This window comes from Grammomys surdaster, unplaced genomic scaffold (genome assembly GCF_004785775.1).
Source record: "Grammomys surdaster isolate TR1022 unplaced genomic scaffold, NIH_TR_1.0 126391, whole genome shotgun sequence".
Lineage (NCBI taxonomy): Eukaryota > Metazoa > Chordata > Mammalia > Rodentia > Muridae > Grammomys > Grammomys surdaster.
In genome coordinates, this window is record NW_021621185.1 from 6,190,244 (window position 1) to 6,212,535 (window position 22,292).

The window sequence follows — 22,292 nt, forward strand, 5'->3', positions numbered from 1 at the left end:
GTTAGATTCATTTGATTCATAATCTCTATTAGTTGCATTATTTCTTTGTTTAGTTTCTGTCTCAAAGACCTGCCCATTGCTGAGAATGTACTGTTGATATTTCCCACCATTAATGTGTGGAGTTTGATGTGTGATTTAAGCTTTAATTTTTTTTAAACAAATGTGAGTGTACTTGCATTTGGGGTATACATATTCAAAATTGAAATATCATCTTAGTGAAATTTTCCTTTGATGATTATGAACTACTCATCCCCATCTTTATTTTCCTCATTAATTTTGGTTGAAAGTCTCTTTATTACATGCTAGAATAGCTACTGTAGCTTTCTTCTTGGGACCTTTTGCCTGTGAATACTTTTTTTAGCCCTGTATTTTGAGGCAATGTCAATATTTGTTGCTGACATGTGATTTTTATATGTAGCAGAATGATGGACCTGTTTTCGCACCCATTATGTTATCCTACATTTTTTATTAAAAAGTTGACTTTATTGATTTTGAGAGATTTTAATGAGCAATTATTGTTAATTCCTGTTATTTTGATATTGTTGGAGGTAGTGTGTGTGTGTGTGTGTGTGTGTCTGTGTGTGTGTGTGTATGTGTTTCCCTTTCTTTGGTTTGATGGTGTGGAGTTTTTCATTTTCTGTGTTTTCTTTTGGGCACTTAGCCTCTTTTGGTTGGAGTCTTCCCTCTATTATGTCTTGTAGTGCTGAATTTGTAGCTGGATATTGTTTAAATTTGGTTTGTCATGGAATATCTTGTTTTCTCTCTCCATGGTGATTGAAAGTTTTGCAGGTTATGGTAGACTGGGATAACATTTGTGATCTCTTAGAGTCTACAAGACATCTCTCCAGGGCCTTCTTGACTTTAGAGTCTCTTTTGAGAAGTCAGTTGTAATTCTGAAACGTTTGTCTTTATATGTTATTTGGCCTTTTTACCTTGCAGCTTTTAATATTCTTTCTTTGTTCTGTATATTTAGTCTTTTGATTATTATGTGGCAGGAGAATTTTCTTTTCTGGTTCAATCTATTCAGTGTTCTGTAAACTATAGACATATCTTTATTTAGGTTGGGGAAAGTTTCTTCTATGATTTTCTTTAAAATATTTTCTTGGCCTTGTAGCTGGAATTCTCCTTCTATTCCTATTATTCTTAGCTTTTTGTGTTTTCATAGTGCCCCTGATTTCTTAGATGTTTTGGGTCAGGAACTTTTTCTTTACTTTCATTCCTAATGTTGCCCCCTTTTCTGGTCCCTCCTGAGAGAATTCTTTACCCCATCTCCCTTCTCTTTTCCTCTGAGAGAGTGCTCCCCCATCCACAAATGCACCTAGCCAAGCACCCACCTGCCCACCCCCACCTCATTTCTTCAGCATCTTGTTTATATGGGGTATACATATATCTCTACAGGATTAGGTGCATCCTCCCTGACTGAGGCCAGACAAGGCAGTCTTCTGCTACATATGTTCTGGGTGCACGGATCAGGCCATATGTATTTTTGTGACCTAATCTCTGGGAGCCCTGAAGGGGTCTGAATTAGCTGATACTGGTGTACTCCCAATGGAGTTGCGATCCACTTCAGCTCCTTCAATCCTTTCCCTAACTATTCCATAGGGGTCCCCAACCTTAGGCCAATGGTTAGCTGTACGTATCTGCATATGTCTCAGTCAAATGTTGATACAGCCTCTCAGAGGCTCTATCCTCCTGTCTGGAAGCACAACATGGGTTCAGTAACAGTGTTGGGTTATTTGGATTTTTGGAGTCTACCTTCTTTAGTTCTTTATAGATTTTGGATATCATCCCTCTATTGGATGATAGGTAGTGAAAATCTCTTTTCAATCTGGAGGTTTTCTTTATTGCTTCAATTTCCATTTTTAGCTCTTGAATTAAATTAGCTCTTTAACTTCATTCATTTCCTACTCCTCTTTGATTGTATATTTTTGTATATCCTTAAGAGATTTATTCATTTCTTCTTTAAAAGCCTCTCTCTTCTTTATAACACTGTTGATTGTGTTCTTTTTTTATTGGATATTTTCTTTACTTACATTTCAAATGTTATCCCCTTTCCAGGACCCCCCAAAGCCCCTATCCCATCCCCCTACCCCTGCTTCTATGAGGGCGTTCCCCGTCCCCCACCCAATCCCACCTCCAACCCTGGCATTCCCCTACACTGGGCATCGAGCCTTCACAGGACCAGGGGCAGTCTCTGGGCGGTCTTTTCTCCAGGCTCTGCTCCACACTTTGTCTTCATATTTCCTCCCATGAGTATTTTGTTCTACCTTCTAAGAAAGACTGAAACATCCACACTTTTGTCTTCCTTCTTCTTGAGCTGTGTTCTTATAGTGGCTTTTAGCCACCTCCTGGTTATCCCTGATGCTGGCTATGTGCTCCTGATGATGGCAGGTCTCCTCAGTGTGGACCTGGTGTGATAGTGACCTGCTAGTGGGAACTTACCGAGTCCAGTGGAGAGATTTCAGAGCTCCTGGTCAGAGTCTCTACAAGATGAGAACAAGCCAGTTCCTTGCCAGCAATAGCATGGATTGCTTTTTTACATTTCCCACTACAATTTACAAATGGAATAGCCCTCTGAAACTATTTCCCAACACACTGTGATGGTTATAATATACTTGACCCATGGAAAGTGGCACTATTAGGAAGTGTGGCTTTTTTTAGAGAAAGTGAATCACTCTGGGGGTGGGTTTTGAGGTACTGGGCTCAGGGTCTTCTGGGTAAAAAAGAAAGAACATCCTCCAGGCTGCTTATGGAAGACAGTCTCCTGCTGCTGTCACTGAATCAAGCTGTTGAACTCTGAGTTTCTCAAGCACCACGTCTCCCTGGACCCTGCCATGCCTTCTGCCATGATAATAATGGACTGAAGTTCTGAAACTGCAAGCCAGCCCCAATTCAATGTTTGCATGTATAAGCATTGCCTTGGTAGAGGTATCTCTTCACAGTAATGGAAACTCTAATATATATACCATATCTCTAGATTTCTTGAGTTTGAGTTAAAATTTAAAGGAGACTAAAAGCAATCTTATTCTCCAGGAATCATATGCATTTAAGAATAAACAAAAACAAAAATACTGCCAGATAAGTCACACCTCTATGTGTTCATAATGGGATTTCAGGGGGATCTCAATACAGTAGAGGATGTTGCCATTGCCGTTGGTTCACTCCCAGATTTGGTACTATTGCTGAAGAAACCAAAGATTAGTCACAAGAGTTTTTGGAAGCAAAACTGGTACTGACTTAGAAGCTTCTTCCCCTGAGAGTAGTATAGTATCATAAGCTGTTATGTAAGAGTAATCGTTCTCAAGAGAGAATAATTGTTGACAACTCTATCACCTGTAATGCCTCTGAATGAGACATAAAGACCAGGCTAGTAAGCTGTCTCAAATTGTGGAAAAATGATACTTCCATCTTTGGAGTAACCCACTGCTTTTTAATTTGACACAAGGCCTCATAAATGGAGAAGTCATGTTAGATACTATAAACCAGACCTATATTTTATATACTCTAGAGGAGACCCTACCATTAATCATTTTATTAAATTAGTACATTTTTTAACTGTATTATAAATTCATCTACAGTTAAGTACACCTCTAACCTTTCATCAAAGAAACTTCTTTTTGAAGCATATAGTAGCTATAACAGAAGTCCACAACTGGTAAGGAAAAACATGCAGACCATTAGAACCCAGAACCAGTTTGTCATCTATAAAAAAACTCAGGCAGCACCATGGAAGAAGGGACAGAGAGATTTAAAAAGACACATACAAGGTCAACTTCTGTAAGAGGTTATCTTCTGTAATTTGCAGTAATCCTACTCACATAAAATCTAAACAATATGACTACCTCCATAAGACCTAAATGGGACCAGCAGTCAACATGCTACACGGATGAGAAAAATTTCATAAATCTATGAACTACAGATAGTAAATAACTGGTTCTGGAGAGCAAATCAGCTTTCATCTGGGAAAAAGATCCTGATAGTTGTCCAAATCCTGTGTATATATAATAATAATAATTGAAGAAGTTGTTATGAATTTGAGAGTGACATGGGAGGAGATGATGGGGAGAAAAGGAGGATTGTAAATGATGTAAATATGATATACTCATGTATAAAACTCTCAAGAAATTAAAATATAAATTTACTATGAAAATTAAAATGGATGACACTCCATTTCTTTGAAGAATCAGTTAGAGGAACTTAATAATTTCAGAAAGTGTCCACTCAGTTAGGGTGATATCTATTTAATTTTATTCCATATATAAGGCAAACTTCATTACAATTTTTATAATTTAAGTTGTAAGATATAACTGTATTTCTAGTTGAAACAAATCAACTGATAATGAAGACTAAAAAAAATAATCTGAATGTATAAAATCCATATTAAATATAAAACTTGCTATTGAATTGTTTTTTGTTTTTTGTTTATTTGTTTGTTTTTCAAGACAGAGTTTCTCTGTGTAGCCCTGGCTGTCCTGGAACTCACTCTGTAGACCAGGCTAGCCTCGAACTCTCACACTCAGAAATCCACCTGCCTCTGCCTCCCAAGTGCTGGGATTAAAGGTGTGCACCACCACCGCTGGTGCTATTGAATTATTTGAGTGGAGTTGGTAGTAGAGATTTTTTAGATACTTTTTATAGGTATCTCAATTAATAATGATATAAAATATTTTATAGAAACTATCAAAGAGGAATGGACTGTTGCTCACTGATAGAGTGCTCAAATACCATGAGCTAGGCCCTGGATTCTATACTTACCAACAAGGAAGATGGTTATGGAGGAGTAGGGTATAACTATTAGTGCTTTCCAATGCTGTATAGTCAGTTAAATATGCAGTCTCATTGAATAAATCTCAAATAATTTTTAATAATGTAATTTCATTAAGGCAAAGTTTGGAAATAATTTTTTAGTTTTAAACAAAAGCTTACACTTTATTTTGATTTGAAGAAATATGACATTGTGTTAAAATTCATAATTTTCAAAAGTACAAGTATGGAAATACTTTTTTGAGAATTTTCTGGAAAGAATAATTATTTTTTCAAAGCATGTGTATGTTTTTGTAAGTAGATGATAATGAATGTAAATCATCTACAATACAATGTGAGCTTATTTTCACATTTGTTTGAGATTAAACTGCCTCAATAAACTACTTCCACATGTATGCTAATTAACTCTGCACCGGAACTGGAACTAACTACCCTACATGGAGGATTAAAGACAAAAGAATCATTAAATCCCACCTTGTCAGTTTAACATTTATCTCCTACTTCTGGTTACCAAGGCTCAGTTATGACTAAGCCTTTTATGAGGTATCTTTTGACTCAAGAACTTGGTAACGGATTCACTTCCTTGTTTATAAAAACGATGAATATGCAGCAGTCTGACATAGACACACAATGATTATTACCTTATAGGGTGTCAGCATTAATTATAAGATGAATTAGTGATTATCTAGCAAATAAATCTTAAAATTCAAAAATATTTTTCTTGCATACTTTTTAAATGGCAAAATTGATAGGTGGTCCAGAAGGTCATAAGTTATCAATAAGCAACATGCACAGTTCTAGGAGTTGGCATTTCAAATAAGATATCAGTAATATTATCTCAGTGGCTTTCTGAAATTATTATGGGATTTGGTCGTTTGATGCTTTTTGATTATAATTGGAGGAGTAAAATAAAAATGGATAAAAGTGTTGTTTGTTGAATGTGTATGAAAAGTGGCACAAATGAGACAGACAGACAGAAGGACTGGGAGGAGGTACTGTAACATTATTTATCACTATAAATGGATGGTAAATTTAATATTTATTATAAGAATGTATTTATTCATTGGTTCCCAAAAGTTGAGTCTTTGTCTCATCATGTTAATGTTTTACTTGATCTTTTTTGTAATAGGTATACAAAAAATTTAAGAATAACAAAAATACCTAGTTCTTTGACTGAAATATATAAAATCTCTCAAAGTAATAGTTTCTTTCAAAATTTCCATCATCCTCATATAAGTTTAAAAACTGCTTAGGCAATAATTGCAGGCAAATAAGCCAGAGGCAGCATCAATTTAACCTTTCAAAGTCTCTCAGACGAACACAAGAATGATCTAATCTCATTATTTTTTCTTTATTTCATTTATTCACTTATTTAACAAGAGATTTCTGTATACTTAATCTGTATCAGATATATACAGTCTACATAAATAAACAGAATATGTTTTTCATAACTGTGAATTTGTATATAATTTATAATTATTGGGAAACATCTTTATGGTGAAATTAAAAGTGACTATTTGCAGAAATATTTAGCTAGATACAGTAGATGCTGGATATGACCTGTTTGAGCATTTCTGCTACTGAAATTGATTACTTTACTATGCTAATATCATTTGCTCAATTAAATGACCACCAAACCAATAACAGGCAAGCGTATTTTGTGTGCAAATTGTTAAACTCAGAGTAGGTTTAGTGCTACCCTTTGACACGTTTATTTATTTTACTTTTCCATATGCATCTATGTTTTGTGGGGTGGATTGTGTACATGTGAGTATGTATATCTGCTGAATCCAGATGAGGGTCCAGATCCCCTGGATCTGTAGTTGCAGGCTTTTGTGTCACCAAATTGAGACATCGAGAAACACATTAGGGTCCTTTTAGAAGCATTTTAAACCATTCTTTTTCTGAACATAATTTCAAGGATGTTCAAAGTGTAAAGAAATGAAGACCTGGGCTGCACAGTAACTTGTTCTCTATGTTGTCTTTCAGCCCACACTTTCCCAATTCTGAGGCATTTATATATCAACACAATCAGATTAGTTTTCTCATCCACACTAGACAGGTGGAGGTGCTGTGATAGAATTCTACAGCTGCTGTACTTACATTGGGGAATAATTGTTAAAAGAATTATGTTTAAATGCATATTTCGGCCTTTTATTTTGTTTTTGTATAACCAATGTTAATGGATTGCATTCATATGGACGTATTTACTACTGTGTTTCAATGAATAATTTCTGCTACTATTGTTTCATCTTTAGAATTACTATTTGCACATTAAAATATTAATTGGTTAATAACATCTATTGGATAGTTGACTAGTCACAGATGATAATAATCTACAGGAAAATGATTATTTATATCAAATACATTTACAATATAAGCAATTTTTTTCTGAGAATAATCTTCTCAGTCACACCATGATCAGTTTACAACCAAGCCTTGGATGCACACATGGGTGAAATAAATAAGCTATCATATTGCTATGTTAAGTGGATGTTTTGGATTGAGATAAAAGCAGACCTTCTATGCAAAATTCATTATCAATATGTAGTATACACCTCTGAGTGCATATGATAAAGGCAAGAGAAAATGAATGGGAACCAAATTGCCATCAACATACTAGAAAGATGACATGAATTCCATCAGGCCAAAAGGACTCAATGAAATACATCTGAAAGGGTCTGAAACTGCTGACAAAGCCACAACACTGGGCCCAATTAACAATACTCATCTCTAATTAACAGTTGCTGACTCTTTGCCATTGAAATATTCACGCTCTAGGTGTGAAATGGCAACCCCCATTTGTCATATCTGTCAAAATTAATTTTGAAATCCCACAGTCTTTCTTCCATAAGATAGAGGTGAATAACTAAAGCTACTTTCTACCTGCCAAGTTTCAGTTTCAGGACAAAGACTAGGAAAATAGAACACAGAAAGCTAGTAGAGTTAGGTTTAATATTCTAGCATATGTTGACTAATTCTTGTTTGTAATTGTTTGTAATTGAAAATAGTATGCTAAGATCTATTCCCTACTTTGAAAGAAATCATGAAAGAAATTTGGAAGTTCTTATCCTGAAATTGTTTTTTTTCCACTCAAAAATTATATTATTCAACTACTATATGTTTAACACCATATTAATCATAACATCACAGATTATACTGAATGAAGGCACTGCAAATCTACTCAAGATGATGTATATTGAAGAATGTCACGGTATGATAAAGAAAGAATAAAGTGTCAAAAACTCTTATAGGGAAGTGTTAGGGATGAGCCCATGGCTATGTTTTAAAGATGAAAATATATAGTGTATCAATAGGTCTGGAGGAAGTTATAACAGGGAGGGAAAACGCATGCAAACTGCCTGAATCTGTATAAACATAAAGATGCCTATATTAGGATCATTCTATTCATTATGCAACTAAAAACATTCTCGTTTTTGTTAGTAGACAAAATTCTCTGCTACCCTCAATCATACAATATTGTTGTAAAGGACATAATACTATTTTAATTATACAAATGAGAAACTTGGAACCCAAAAGTATTATCCATCAAAGTTAGTAGGTGGTAAAAGCAGTGTTACTATGATGCACTGGTACATCTACTGTGTATTCATTGTTGATTGAATATTCCATGCTATATGGTATTGGAATAGAAATCCTAGAAAAGAGTAGACAATTGGCCTGACTTCCAAGCATTGTCTTACCAAAGAAATGGAATAAATAACCTAAGAAATGATAAAGATGAAAAACACTATAAATTATCTTACAATGCATCATGTATAAATGGAAGAATGAAGGCTAATGTCCTTTCAAATTTGAGAATAATTCCATGAGAAAATGATATTTTCTGATTATTCCTGAGTGTCTTCCTTTTATGTCCATCCTTGTAAAACACAGGGAATCATTAGTAAAGAATTCAAGTATAAAGCATTTCATTGCTCAATGTTCAGGAAGCTTATATTCTAATTAAAGAACAAAATACCACCTTCGAAGTGACAAAGGAGCATGGAGTTTCCAAGGCTGTAATCATCGCCTATGTCTACAGTTAAACAAAGAGAGCTAAGGGTGATGCCATTTCAAGCCGCAAGCAGAAGAAACTTACTAACACTAACTAGTGGGAAGATTAGACCGAATGTATCAAGGGTTGAAAGAAAATCGAAGATGTTTAAATAAAGCAGAAGTTTTCTGGACTTAAATTGCTTTGCTTAAAGTAAAATGTTTTTAGTGTTTAGAATGATGAAAGCGAAAAAATGCTTTTATGAGTTAATTAAGATTAGACTTATTCTTATCTAAATACTGACAATAATACAGACTCAAACACATTACTTACTTGCAAATTTGAACTTTTCCATAAGTAGTATATATCAATATATATATCAATATTCCTCATTTTACATTAATTCATGTAGAATTAGTAATGTTAGAATAAACCTATAAACAATAACACAAACTATATGCAGACTATTAGATGCCTGAATATAAATGTATGCACTATGGATAACACAAATTTTAACATGTTATATGTTATATATTATTCCATGACACTTCCTAGTTTCACTGGTTGAATCATGAAAAGTGTCATAGGTAAGTTGTATGTTTATAAATGTTTTGCTTCTGATAGACTTCTTAAAGTATGTTAAATTAAGAGGAGAATTTACATATTTTCATGCAACAATTGGCTAGAATTTGATTCAATATGAAAGGCACGTTGTAGAGGTATTTAGAAGCTCAGTACTATGTAGATAATAGATAACTGGTATCTGTTGGGAGCCGACTCTGAGACGAGGGCGGCTAGTATCTTTGCAGCCATCTTGAGCCATATACCCTGACTAGAGACTTGTTTACAACAGCTGAACACACTCTGATAATTATCTTGATCCTTTCAGTCAAGGTCAGGCAGTGGTAGCACAAGCCTTTAATCCCAGCACTTGATTGACTCAGGAGAGATATAAAAGAAGAGGCCAGGGCAGACCCAGAGTCAGAGCTAGTCAGACTTGACAGAGAGCTAGACAGACTCGACGGAGAGTCAGAGGCAGAGAGCAGACAGACTAGTCAGAGCAGACAAACTTCATCTCCAGACAGACTTCGACTAGTCAGACTGGACAGAGAGCAGACAGACTCAGACTCTGTCTCCAGCAGGCAGACTTCGTCTTTGACCAGACTTCCTCTTGTCTCCATTCTTGCGTCCCTGTCTCCACTCTCTCTCTCTTGGTCCCTGACTGGCAGACCGGAGCAGCAGAACGGCTCGATACAGTTATCCTTTGCATTGTTTACTAATCAGTTTTTCTCAAAATATACATAATCCACAGAAAAACATGTTAAAATTTCTCATTGAAAATAAAAATGAGTGATAGCTACAGGTTCTGGAATTAAACCAAAATTTACTATAAGAAAAAATATACCTAAGTATCAAAATGATGATCTTGGATGAGTGAACTAGAGGTGCATATGAGGCATATGAGTATACACATACGTTTTACTAGAAGCCATCACTGCTTTCAAGGAAGGTAATTAAACTAAAGGTTCACTGTGTAATATAAAATGTTAGAAAGTATTTGGGACAGTACACAGTTCTGATAAAAATGTTTCAAGAACCCAATAAATATTAGCTGGCTAAGAGTTTAGGGACATAAAGAAGTATATTGATGCACTTCAATGAGTTGCACAAGTATTAGACCAAGTGCTAGTGTTTAAAATGTGCTATCAAATTATGACATTATTATCAGATGGCAGAGTTATATAAGTCACTGTCAGATGCTGTGTTTTCTAAGGTTATATTAAACCTTGCTGACTTAAGAATGTTCTATAGGGTAGTTCAGCTGTAAGTAATCGATTACCTCTAAAGATCAAATTTGACCCCTACTCTCTGAATCATACAGAAGAACCAAGTGAGATTCATATCTACTGATTCATTGGAAGAATCAGTATCTCACCAAAATCCACATTTGGATTTGAAGTTTGTGGCGAATGTGTGTGTGTGTGTGTGTGTGTGTGTGTGTTTAAAATAAGCTGCTGATGAACTCTGTCACTCTGATGAACATAGGAACACATGTTCTCAGTAAAATATTTGTGTATCAAATCGAGGAGCATATTACAATAAAAATATGATGACATGGTCAACTTGTTTCTGTTCCAGAGATACAAATTTGGTTGAGTATACACATATCAATAAAATCATTGCAACATACCAACTTCGTGATCAAAATCACGAGATCAATGTGATAGACACTAGAAGGCCTTTTCCAAACTTTGACATTATTTCATGAGAAATACTTTACATGTGTTAGCGTGGTGGCTCAGTAAATAAGAACGTATTTGGTACTTAGGAAAGTCCTAGGATTGATCTCTAATACAACACCCAGAAACCCACATCTGCCTGTACAGTACATTCTACTCCATGAGATCAGATATCATGACTTCTGGTATCTATAGGCACCGGCTCTCAAGTGCACATACAAACACAAGTACAAAAGAACATATACACATAATTTAACATGAAATTAATATTTTTAAAAAGCTTACAAAATTAGGAATAAAATGACATATTTTTATATATCAATATGAAAAACTATATATAGCAGGTATAAAGCAAATGTACTAAATAATAAAAATAACAGCATTTCCTGTAAAATAAAAAGAATGTGCTCAATCAACAGCTATTTAAGGTAGCAATATTTGAAGTCATTTTTTAAAAAGATTTATTTATTTACTTTATGTATGTGAATGAATTCTGTAGCTATCTTCCGACACACCAGAAAACAGCATCTGATCCCGTTACAGATGGTTGTGAGCCACCATGTGGGTGCTGGGAGTTGAACTCAGGATCTCCTGAAAGATCAGTCAGTACTCTTAACCACTGAGCCATCTCTCCAGCCCTGTATTTGAAGTTATTATTGGAGCAAGAAAAAAAGAGAAAAATTCAAAAGGTATCAAAATAGTTCATCCATAACTCAAAACATCCTTATTTATAGGTGACTTGTGTGTGTATTTGAACCCTTAAAGAATCTCTTTAAAATCTCTTAGGATTGACGGACACTTTTAATAAGCAGTGTTTTTAAAAATTAACATGTAACAACAACCTGTTTCCCACATAAATAATAAGTTTTACTGAGAAAGATATAAGCAAATGACACTACTCACAGTTATCCCAATAAACTAATACAAAATATCTACAGATATGCCTGATCGTTGTACCTAATGGTATACCTAATATTTTACCTCTAATACAAACTATAAGTTACTGAAGAAAGTAAAGATATTAGAAGATGGAAGACATCCCATATATTAATATTAGCAGAATTAGTTTGGTTAAAAAAAAACCATGCCAAGCAATCCATAGATTCAGGTTCTTCCCTTTAAAATTCCAAAATACATTCCTCAGAGAAACACAGTCAATTTTAAATTCATATTGAGGTGATACACTCTTCAATATAGCCAAAGCAAACCTACGTGAAAAGAGCAAAGCAAATTAGAAATTAGCAAATCATGGTATTTGATTTTCTAATAATAAATTATACCACAGCCATAGTGACAAAACTAAGGCAGAATAACAGATATATATTTCAGTGAAATAGAAGTAAATCCATACAATGAGAATTAACAATATCTTACAAAGCTGGTATTGAAAACAAATAATTATAAAAATCCTCTTCAATCATAGGTGCTATAAAATCTATACTCATATGCAAAATAAACAAACAAAAAACAAACCAAAAAAAAGCAAAAAGAAGAAACAAAGAAAAAGAGAATTGTAGATCCCTATCTCTTCCTGAATAAAAATCAATTAAGATAGATCAAAAACTGTAATATAAAACTCAGAACTTCTAGAAGAAACCATAGACAAAGCACATCAAATATGGATAAAGACAAAGACTTGTTATAAAGATACAAATAGCTTAGAAAATAATCTCAATAGTTGATACAACTTCTCTTAACTATACATTAGAGAATGGAATAATAAAATATATGAACCACAAGAAAAGGAAACATCAATATATATTAATCAACACACATGTTAATGACCAGAATAGATAATTTCATGGGGAACTATGAAAATAAATATTTAAAAAAGGATCAACATCCTTTACTGTCAAGGAAATGCAAACTAAAGCTACATTGAGATTGTGTCTCATGTTGTCAAATGGTAGTCATCAAGTGTTAATATTTTTAGTATAATCACTAGAAATGATTCTTACATTGTAATTTAAAGCCAGCAACATGGCTGCTCTGCCAATGAATCTCTTCCTATGAAATTCTAGTCTACATGATCCAGTTGGATGCAGTCAAGCCTAGAGAGTAGTAGTATCTGGTTCGAATATAAGCATGCCCTTAAGATACATATTTAATCCCAAACAATGAAAGCAGAGTTAGTTTATATAATGAAGCAACCATGTTTGAAAATGACATCTAGTTGAGGGGCAGACAAAGTGATAAATTACAGGAAGATTCACAGAATGAGTCAGACACAGGATACATTGAACTCTTAGAGAATGGAAGGACTTTAGAGAGAGCAGTGCAGAGACAGGGAGTGAGAGAGGGAAGAAGGGAGGGAGGAGAGGAAGAGAGAGAGAGAAAGAGGGGGGAGAGAGAGAGAGAGAGAGAGAGAGAGAGAGAGAGAGAGAGAGAGAGAGAGAGAGAGAGAGGTTTTACCAGTACAGTTTTACAGAGACAGGTTGTAGCAGAGAGAACAGGCTAGACACAGGTGAAGACAAAATGAACTAGAGAATAAGAAGGAGCTAGAAGCTTAGAACAAATTGCCAGAGTTAGTTTGAGGCCAAGCAGAGCAATTCAGTAAGAAACCAGTTTGAATCAGTCAGCATGGAGAAGAGTTTGAACCAGAACCGCTGAATTGAACTAGCCAGCCAGAATTCAGAAAGGACTAGTAGGAAGACCTTATTCAGCAGAAGGGCTCCAAGACACGAATTATATCTGGTAAATAAAAGTTACCATTACACCAAATCGAAATACTAATCAGAATATATGAGGTTCACAGAAGAGTAAATAGTATTGAAAAAGAAACGTTCCATGACATTTTATACTTAAAAAATAAAACACAAACTAAATAATGGGTACTAAAATGACAAGTGAAAAAGAGATCATGTACCATAAATGAGAATAGCAATGGATTGGCTGACGGAGTCTTATAAGCCGTAAGGGCTTAGAAAGATGTATCTACATTCTAGAAAATCACAGCTTCCAAGCCAGGGCACTGGGCTCAGCAAAACTAACTACTGAAATTGAAGTAAAAATAAACATGTTAAAAAATTCTGTTAAAGACAGAATAAAGAAGAATACTGAAGGAAGTTCTTTGTACTGAAGGCTAAGGGTAAACATACCCAAGATGCAACAGGGGAAAATTACACAACATAAGGACAGTTTACTGATGTAAAAACAACAAAATCAACAGTTTTAGAAATATTTATATTTAATTTTAAATATCCTCAGAATTGAATGAAAATAATAAAACATTGCACTAGAATCTATCGATTTCAATGAATACCATGTTAAGAGCTGTATTTATTACCTTAATTGTCTGCATAAAACAAAAATGTGAGAAATCTCAAACAAAAAGCTTAATGATGTAATGTGAGTCCATGGGAAAGCAAGAACAAACCAAAACTAAAAGAAGTAACAGGAAGAAATTAATAAAGTATAAGTAACATAAAATTCAATGAAAATATTATTGAAACAAATTGTTCCTTCTTTGAAAATATAAAAATTAACAAACTCTCAACCAACTTAACCAAAATAAATATATATAAGACCCAAAAGTTTAAAATTAGAGATGAAAAGGGAGACATTAGAGCAGATGCAGAACATCATGTGAACATAGCTTAATATCTCATATTTAATTACAGTGGGAACATTTAAGTGATGCTCTAGATGAGTATAACCTATCAAAATTAAACCAGGATGCATTAAATTTAATCAAATGTATGAGCTTAAAGCAATAATAAAGCATTTCCTGTGTTAAACATTCCCAAGACCACTTGGATTAGCTGTAGAAATAGTCCATCACATCGGACAAAGTCTATGTCTAACATTACTCAACTACAGGATAAAAATAACAAGGGAAGGAAATAGGGAGACTGATAAATTGAAGGTGAAAAGGGGGGTGTTAACCACAATGAAGGGAATATTTAAAAGGGTAATTTCTGGATTCTCAAAAGATAAAATACAAACGGTTGAGAAACTTTAAAAAAAAAATGTTCAAATCATTTAGCCATCAGGGAAATGCTAATTAAAACTAATTTTCCCTAATCAAAATGGCTAAGGAAAACATGCAAAGCAAAACAGCGACAAGGTTGTCATGAATATGGGGAAAAGAGAACCCTTACTCACTGCTGCTGTATGTGAAACTAGAATAGCCACTTCAGCAATCATGATAAAGCTCTGCAAATCTCAACTGTTGGGCACTTAGACTAAAGTCCCCAAAATGCCCAACAGTGGGGCTATGGAACCTGAAGGGATCACCTCCAGTAATCAGATAGGACTCCCAGTGGAGGAATGGGGACAGCAACACATCTACAAACTTTTGACCCAAAATTGCTCCTATCTAGAAGAAATGCAGTGACAAAAATGGAGCAGAGACTGAAGGAATGGCCAATCACTGATCTGCCCTTCTCCAGGAAGGTGCCAATTCCTGACACTATAACAGATTCTGTGTTGTTCTTACAGAGGAGCCTAGCATGGCTGTCCTCTGAGAGACTCTACCAGCAGCTGACTGACACACATGCCAAGCAGACTCACAGCCAAGCATGGGATAGAGGTCAGCAACCCTGTGGAAAAGTTAGGGTAAAGATTAAAGGAACTGAAGGGCAGGCAACCTCACAGGAAGATCAACAGTTGTCAACTAACCTGGACCCTCTGGGAACTCCCAGATACTTGAGTCATCAACAAAAGAGGCCCCAGCATATATGTAGCAGAGGGCTGTCTGGTCTGGCCTCAGTGGAAGAGGATGTACCTAATAGATACTAGATGCCCCAGGTTGAGGGTATGGCAGGGGGCTACCCTCCAGTTGTGGAGGGATGGAGCATGGGGGAAAAATTCTGCAAAGGGATATTGGGAGAGGGCAGCATTTGGCATGCAAATAAATAATATAATTAATTAACTAAAATCAAATAAATTAGTAAATACATAATGAAAGGGTAATACTTTAAAAAGGCCTCTGCAAAAAGCTAAAAACAATCTACCACATAATCCAGGTATCCCAGTCCAGCATAACTCAGGTCTCAAGAGCCTACTACAACAATACCTACTCAACCATGTTTATTTTTGTTCTATTCACAATTGCCAACAAATAGAAATAGACTATCTGTCCATCAACTACACAATTAATAATGAAAATATGATATATCTATACAGTGGGATATTGTTGAGCTATAAAGAAAATGACATTATTAAAACCACAGGTAAAATAGATGAAAATAATGCCTTGTGAGTAACCCAGACACAGAAAGACAAATATCAAATGCTTTCTTACATTTGTTATATTAGTTTTGGGTCTTCAGATATGTGTGTTTATTTGGAAAAGTTATAGAGGTTAGGGAATTACTAAGAGACAAAAGAAAGAGTTTTTATTAGGTGAGATATAACATGCTGCTAAAAATGGTTAAAGAGATTAATGAAACAGGAAAAGCTAAACTGAGAAGAAAGGAAGATAGAGGAGGGCATATGGGTACTGATAACTAACATCAAGACCTTCGGATAAAATCACAAGGAAATCTACTATTGTAGAAGCTTCATACACACCCCACACACATACACATAATAATCTATAATAATAATAGCCTATAATAAGAAAGAACAGTTTACTTCAGTTGTTGACCTGTGAGTTTCCATGAGACACCTCCTCTCACCCCAAATTGTAGGCTACTGTCATTATTGTGGTTTCTATCCAAAACTTGACATGCTGATTCTATTGTTGAACATGCCACATTGTTGAGTCAATAAACATGGAAAATGCAATGTGTTACTGAATTGGAATTGTCTCTATATTGGACAGCTTTCATAAATCATGAAGGTACGATGTACTCCATTGGAGTAGAAAAGTAATCAGACTTATCATCTGTAAATCCTGCAGCCTAAGATAAAGACTGCCTGGCAACATGTCCTGTGGGACAAATATCATGGGAGTAACCAACCACCTTCTGAACATATTCAAATTCTCCTTCAATTATCTGGGACCTTTTTGAGGCCAAGATCCTATGTCTAGACAGATCAAAGGGCCACACCAAATCCCTGTACAGAGAGGAATTGAGCACTAAATTCCACCTGGTCAAAGAACTATTGACAAGAGGCAAGCTCAGTTTTTAATAATTGTGTAGCCCCTGATTAAGTTAACCATAATCAACGGAAGAGGACACATTCAAGAATATTCGCAGCATTTTTTTTGCATTTTTGTTTACTGCTGTTGAGATGGTAGTAGAACTGGGAAAAGTTGAGGTGTATGCAACATTGACCAAAACAAATATAAAATTATAAAAGCACTAGTGAAAATGTGCAAAAATTAAAAGTCATATGAAAAGCTATTCATAATTCAAATAAACAATACAAAAGAGAGATTGAATTTGAGTTGTTCTGCATGAGAAGATGATGATGCTCCTAAGAAGCAACATAGTAATCAATCACATTTCTTTCAAGGTGTGGGAAACCCTGGCAGAAAGTGGTCAGGGTTCATTGTTTTTACACAGCTGTGAATCTTGTAAGCCAAACAACCACCCTTCCAAGCAAGGTGTGCCTTCTAACATGGTTGTAGACATAACCCACTGCCCTCTGACTGGATTTGACCCATGTGCCAGAGGAGAGAACTCATGTCAGGTCCTGTAGTATTAGTCTGTGTCTGTAAGTCAGAAAGTCAGATGCCCAAATAAGGGAGCTAAATTGATATAACATTAAACTGCCTTCTAAATTTGTACATTTTTACCCATAAGCAAAAGCTACTCACAGCCATAATGAAGCCTCACTTTACAGCAAACAGCTACGCATGCAGAGACATAAAGTTGACAAAGATGCTAAGAATAAGTGAAGGTTTAGGTTTGAGGGACCTACAGTACTCTCTCCAAGGCTCAAGAAGTACTACTAAAGAGGTAAAGAGAAATATGTAAGAGCCAGAAGCTAGGACCAAAGAAAAAGAAATACCATCCCCTAGGCTTGAAGCAACCATCATAGTCATGAATCCACAGCACCCTGTTTGCTTCCATAGAGTCTACAGAGTACATCACAATTAGTAATGTATGATAGAGGAGATCACACAGCTCTATCTCCTACAACAAAGAAAGGTAAGTGGACATGATTGTGAGAAAGAGCTTTGTATTCAGGGAGATGGGTAAAAGGGTAGAAGAGCAATGGGAGAGAGAGTTTTCAGGTATTTTTATAGAATCTTTTAAACTTTTTTCTCTTTACAAATTATAACTTATTTTTGTGAATTTGAAGTACAAGTTTTCCTACTTCAAATTTGTGAAATCTTTATTTAATTATCAGTTTCTTGGATATTTTACTTTTACTTTTATGAACTATGTGTGATAAATTATATACACATCATTTAGGACTCAAGGTTCCTACTAATAATCCAGCTTCTCTTTTTCCCCATTACCTCGTATTCATACAGTAGTCCTTGTTGGCTAGATCTGTCATAGTCTATAATGATACCAGTGCCATACTTTACTGCTTATTAAGATTTATATCTTGCCTAAGTCTTTATTCCTCAGCCTTCTTATCAAAGATTAAATATGCTTTTTCTTTTTATCCTTAAATTGGGTTTATTGAGGTAAATGTACACATATTAAAACCATGCTCTAAAATAATCAGGTTCTTCAGTTTTGATAAAATTCAATAATTTCATATCCACTTTTCAATCATGATATTGACAATTTCTGCTACCTTTCTTTCACAGTTAAATGTAGTTCTTGGAAAAGAGTGATCTCATTCCCACCTCTCTTGGGTGATAAACTCTCTTATTATAATAGAATCCCAGTATACTGTAGTCTCTTTTATTTTAAAGCACACAAACAATTGGCTACTATATTTAGAGCTATTTATAATGAACATGTACAGGGAATTGTAGAACTTTTTGTTAAGTGAAATAATTTAGAGTAAGAAAGATAAATGGTATTTTTTTCTTTCATATTTGGATTTGAGATTTAAATATACACACAAATACATGAATATATATATATATATACTCTCTCTCTCTCTCTCTCTATATATATATATATATGTTTTCTATGAAACTAGATAGGAGATAAGGAAAATAAGGAAAAAAGAAGATATCTAAAAGTAGTGTCATATACATACTTGCATGTGTGGTGTGTGCATATACATGTGAACATACCTGGAAGACCAATGGACCATGGGAAGGAAGGAGGAAGAAGGGTGGTGGAATTGAATAGGAACAAAGTGTTCTATTAAATTTAGAAAAAGGTAAATATTCACACATATCTTGGGTCTTCCATAGTGCATATAAAATTTTGAATTACTTTCTAAATATCTACTAAATATATGAATTTGATGTTAACTTAATTCAGGCCAAATTAGACACATATGTTCTGGATTCAACTTTAAGTCTTCCAATCACAAAATAAATATAACTGTTGATTATACAAGGTCTCCTTGATTTTACACAAAAAGATTTTTGCTGTGTTTAATTTTTGTCAAGAATTTATTAGATTTATTTTTAGTGTTTCAATTCTTTAATCTACTATTATGCATGCTAGTTTACAAATTTTGTTAATTGGTTAATACTAAGAGAACTATAAATAGGATTAGCCTGAAGATGTCTGATGCTACCTTGATATAGATAAATTGTACTATTGAATATTTCTGAAATGCCTCTTTATTATTATGCAATACTATATATATATATCTCGATATGCATATATATCCACATGTGTGTTGCATATATATATATATATATATATATATATATATATATATATATGTGTGTGTGTGTGTGTGTGTGTGTGTGTGTGTGTATGTGTGTGTGTGTGTGAGTGTGTATGTATCTGTGTGTGTATGTATTCATATGTGCCTTGTATGTGTCCATTTAATATGCATATAACTTGTCTTTATAAAATCTGTTTTTTAACTACACTATTAAGCTTCTGGAGTTAGTTTTCAGTGAATGATATCAGTTCATAAATCTTATCATAATGGTTATGCCTTTCTTGATTGAGGTTTTTGTTACTTGTGTATTTTTTTGGTTTTGTATTTACAATATTCTTGCTGTTGCCTTAACCTGTGCCTTTGCTTTGGTTGTCACTCTTTACAGACTCATTCTTGACTAATAAAGGACTTCCTGAGTATAAGAGCCTTCATCAGTAACACCATTCGCTTCTTCTTCTACTCTGGCCTATTGATGTCACATTTCATTTCCACATACCATGTGAATCGAACCTTGCATTCATTATAGCAGCTTAAATAGTCAGCAGTAGCTTTACACATGATTTTCATGGCATATTTACCTTCTGGTGCCCATCATTCTTTCTTGAGGATTTGTGCTTCCATCTTTGATAATTTCTTTTTGTTACAATTTTTTTCTTTAGAAATTCTTTTGGCATTTCTTGCATTTTGAGTTCTCTGACAACAAATTCACTCAGCTTTTGTTTGAAACTGTTTCTCTTTTGTCTTTACTTCTGAATGATACTTTCACTAGGTATAGAAATTTAGCTGACAGCTATTCTTTCTTCTTCATTCATCACTGTGTCGATGGCAGTTCATTATCTCTGGGTTGTATTGTTTTTGTTGAGATGTCAGCCATTTTGTGTTGTTGTTGTGGTTCCTGTGTATGTAAGATGTCCTCTATGTCTGTATTAAAGATAAAGGTTCCTTTACACTTTATTCAGTAATTCAACTATGATATGTCTAAATATAGTTTTTCTAGCTTTCTTCAAGTTCTCTAAACATTTCAAATAATTGTGTCATCTAAATTTTAAAATCTACCTCCTCTTTCTTTTGAGACCCTTGTTTAAAAACGTATCTTCTTTCTGTTCCTTAGAAGCTGTTCTTAGATTTTTGTACAGTTTTTTAAAGAATACATTTTATGTTTTATAATTTTGTTTAAGTTATTTGCACTTCAGTATTCTTTCTGCTCCTGTGTTAAGTTTGTCACTAAGCCTAATGTCCAAAAATTCTTAAATTTATATTTTTTATAAAATATTCAGTTTCTAAATGTAAACATTCTCTTTAAATAGTCCATTTGAATTTCAAACTATACACATTTACCATTTTGATAATCTTGTCCTAAACTTACATCTTAATAATACTTTACTTTTAAAATATTTTTCTATTTATTTTTAGTTATGAGAATATAAGTGTGCCTGAACAATCAACATGCACACTTAAGTGAACATTATATCTGTAAGTTTCTGCACAAAGTAAGCACCTTCAGATCTCCTGAAACTGGTGTTACAGGTGGCTATGAGCCATTTGACTTGTGTGCTGGGAACTGAGCCTGGGTACTCTACATGAATAATGAGCACGGTTAATCACTGTGTCACCTTTTCCGCAATCTCCCACTAAAGGGTATATTCTAGCCCAAAATTCAGATTTATTATTAGTAGTTTAAATTTTTATCTCTTTAATTGCAAGAAAGCTAACACAACTTGTCCCATATCAGATTAAAAAATTTTAAGTGATACCTTTATGGACCTGATGGTCATGTTAAATGTTTTTTCTTATGTGCCCATAGAACCCCATCAAGATGCAATGGCAAATTTTACAAACCTGCTAAGTTCACGGTGCTTGTAAAAAGTAGTTACTAAAAAAGAATCAAGACATTTGTTCAATTTTTTTTCCTATACATGACAATTTTCATTGACTCACAGGTTATAAATGTTTATTTTTTTAACTTTGCTTGCCATAAAAGTTATCTTAAAGAAAAGTTCAGTATTCACTGCATCATGTGGTAGACTTATATTTAGATTTTTGAGGATTTTCCACACAGATTTGCAGTGGTTTTACCACGTTGTATTTCCACTAACAGTGAATGAGGGTTTCTCTCTTCTAAACCTTGCCTGTGATTGTTCTCAGTTGTGTTGCTCTTTGCCATTTTGCTTGAAATAAAATGAAATCTCATGTGTTCTAATTTTTATTTCTCTAATTGGGGTGGTGATGAATACTGTTTCAGATATTTCTTAGACATTTGATTTTTTTTTCATTTAAGAACTCTGTTTAGATTTTTAGCCCATGTTTTAATTAGGTCTTTTCTTTCTTGGTTCTTTGTATATACTCGATATTAACTATGTTTCAGACTTGATATTAATTATGTCACAGATACATAGGTGGCAAAGAGTCTCTATATTTCCATGGGCCTTTTCTTCACCCTATGAATGTTTCTTTAGCTGCATAGAAAGACTTTATGTTGTTTTTTAAGATTATAATTTAATTTCAACATTTCTTCCTTCCTTTTCCTCCTTCCATACATTCTTATAATCTTTCCTTACTGTTCTTCAAATTAATGACCTCTTGTTTTACTAATTGTTATTTCAGATCTCTATCTATCTATCTATCTATCTATACACACACACACA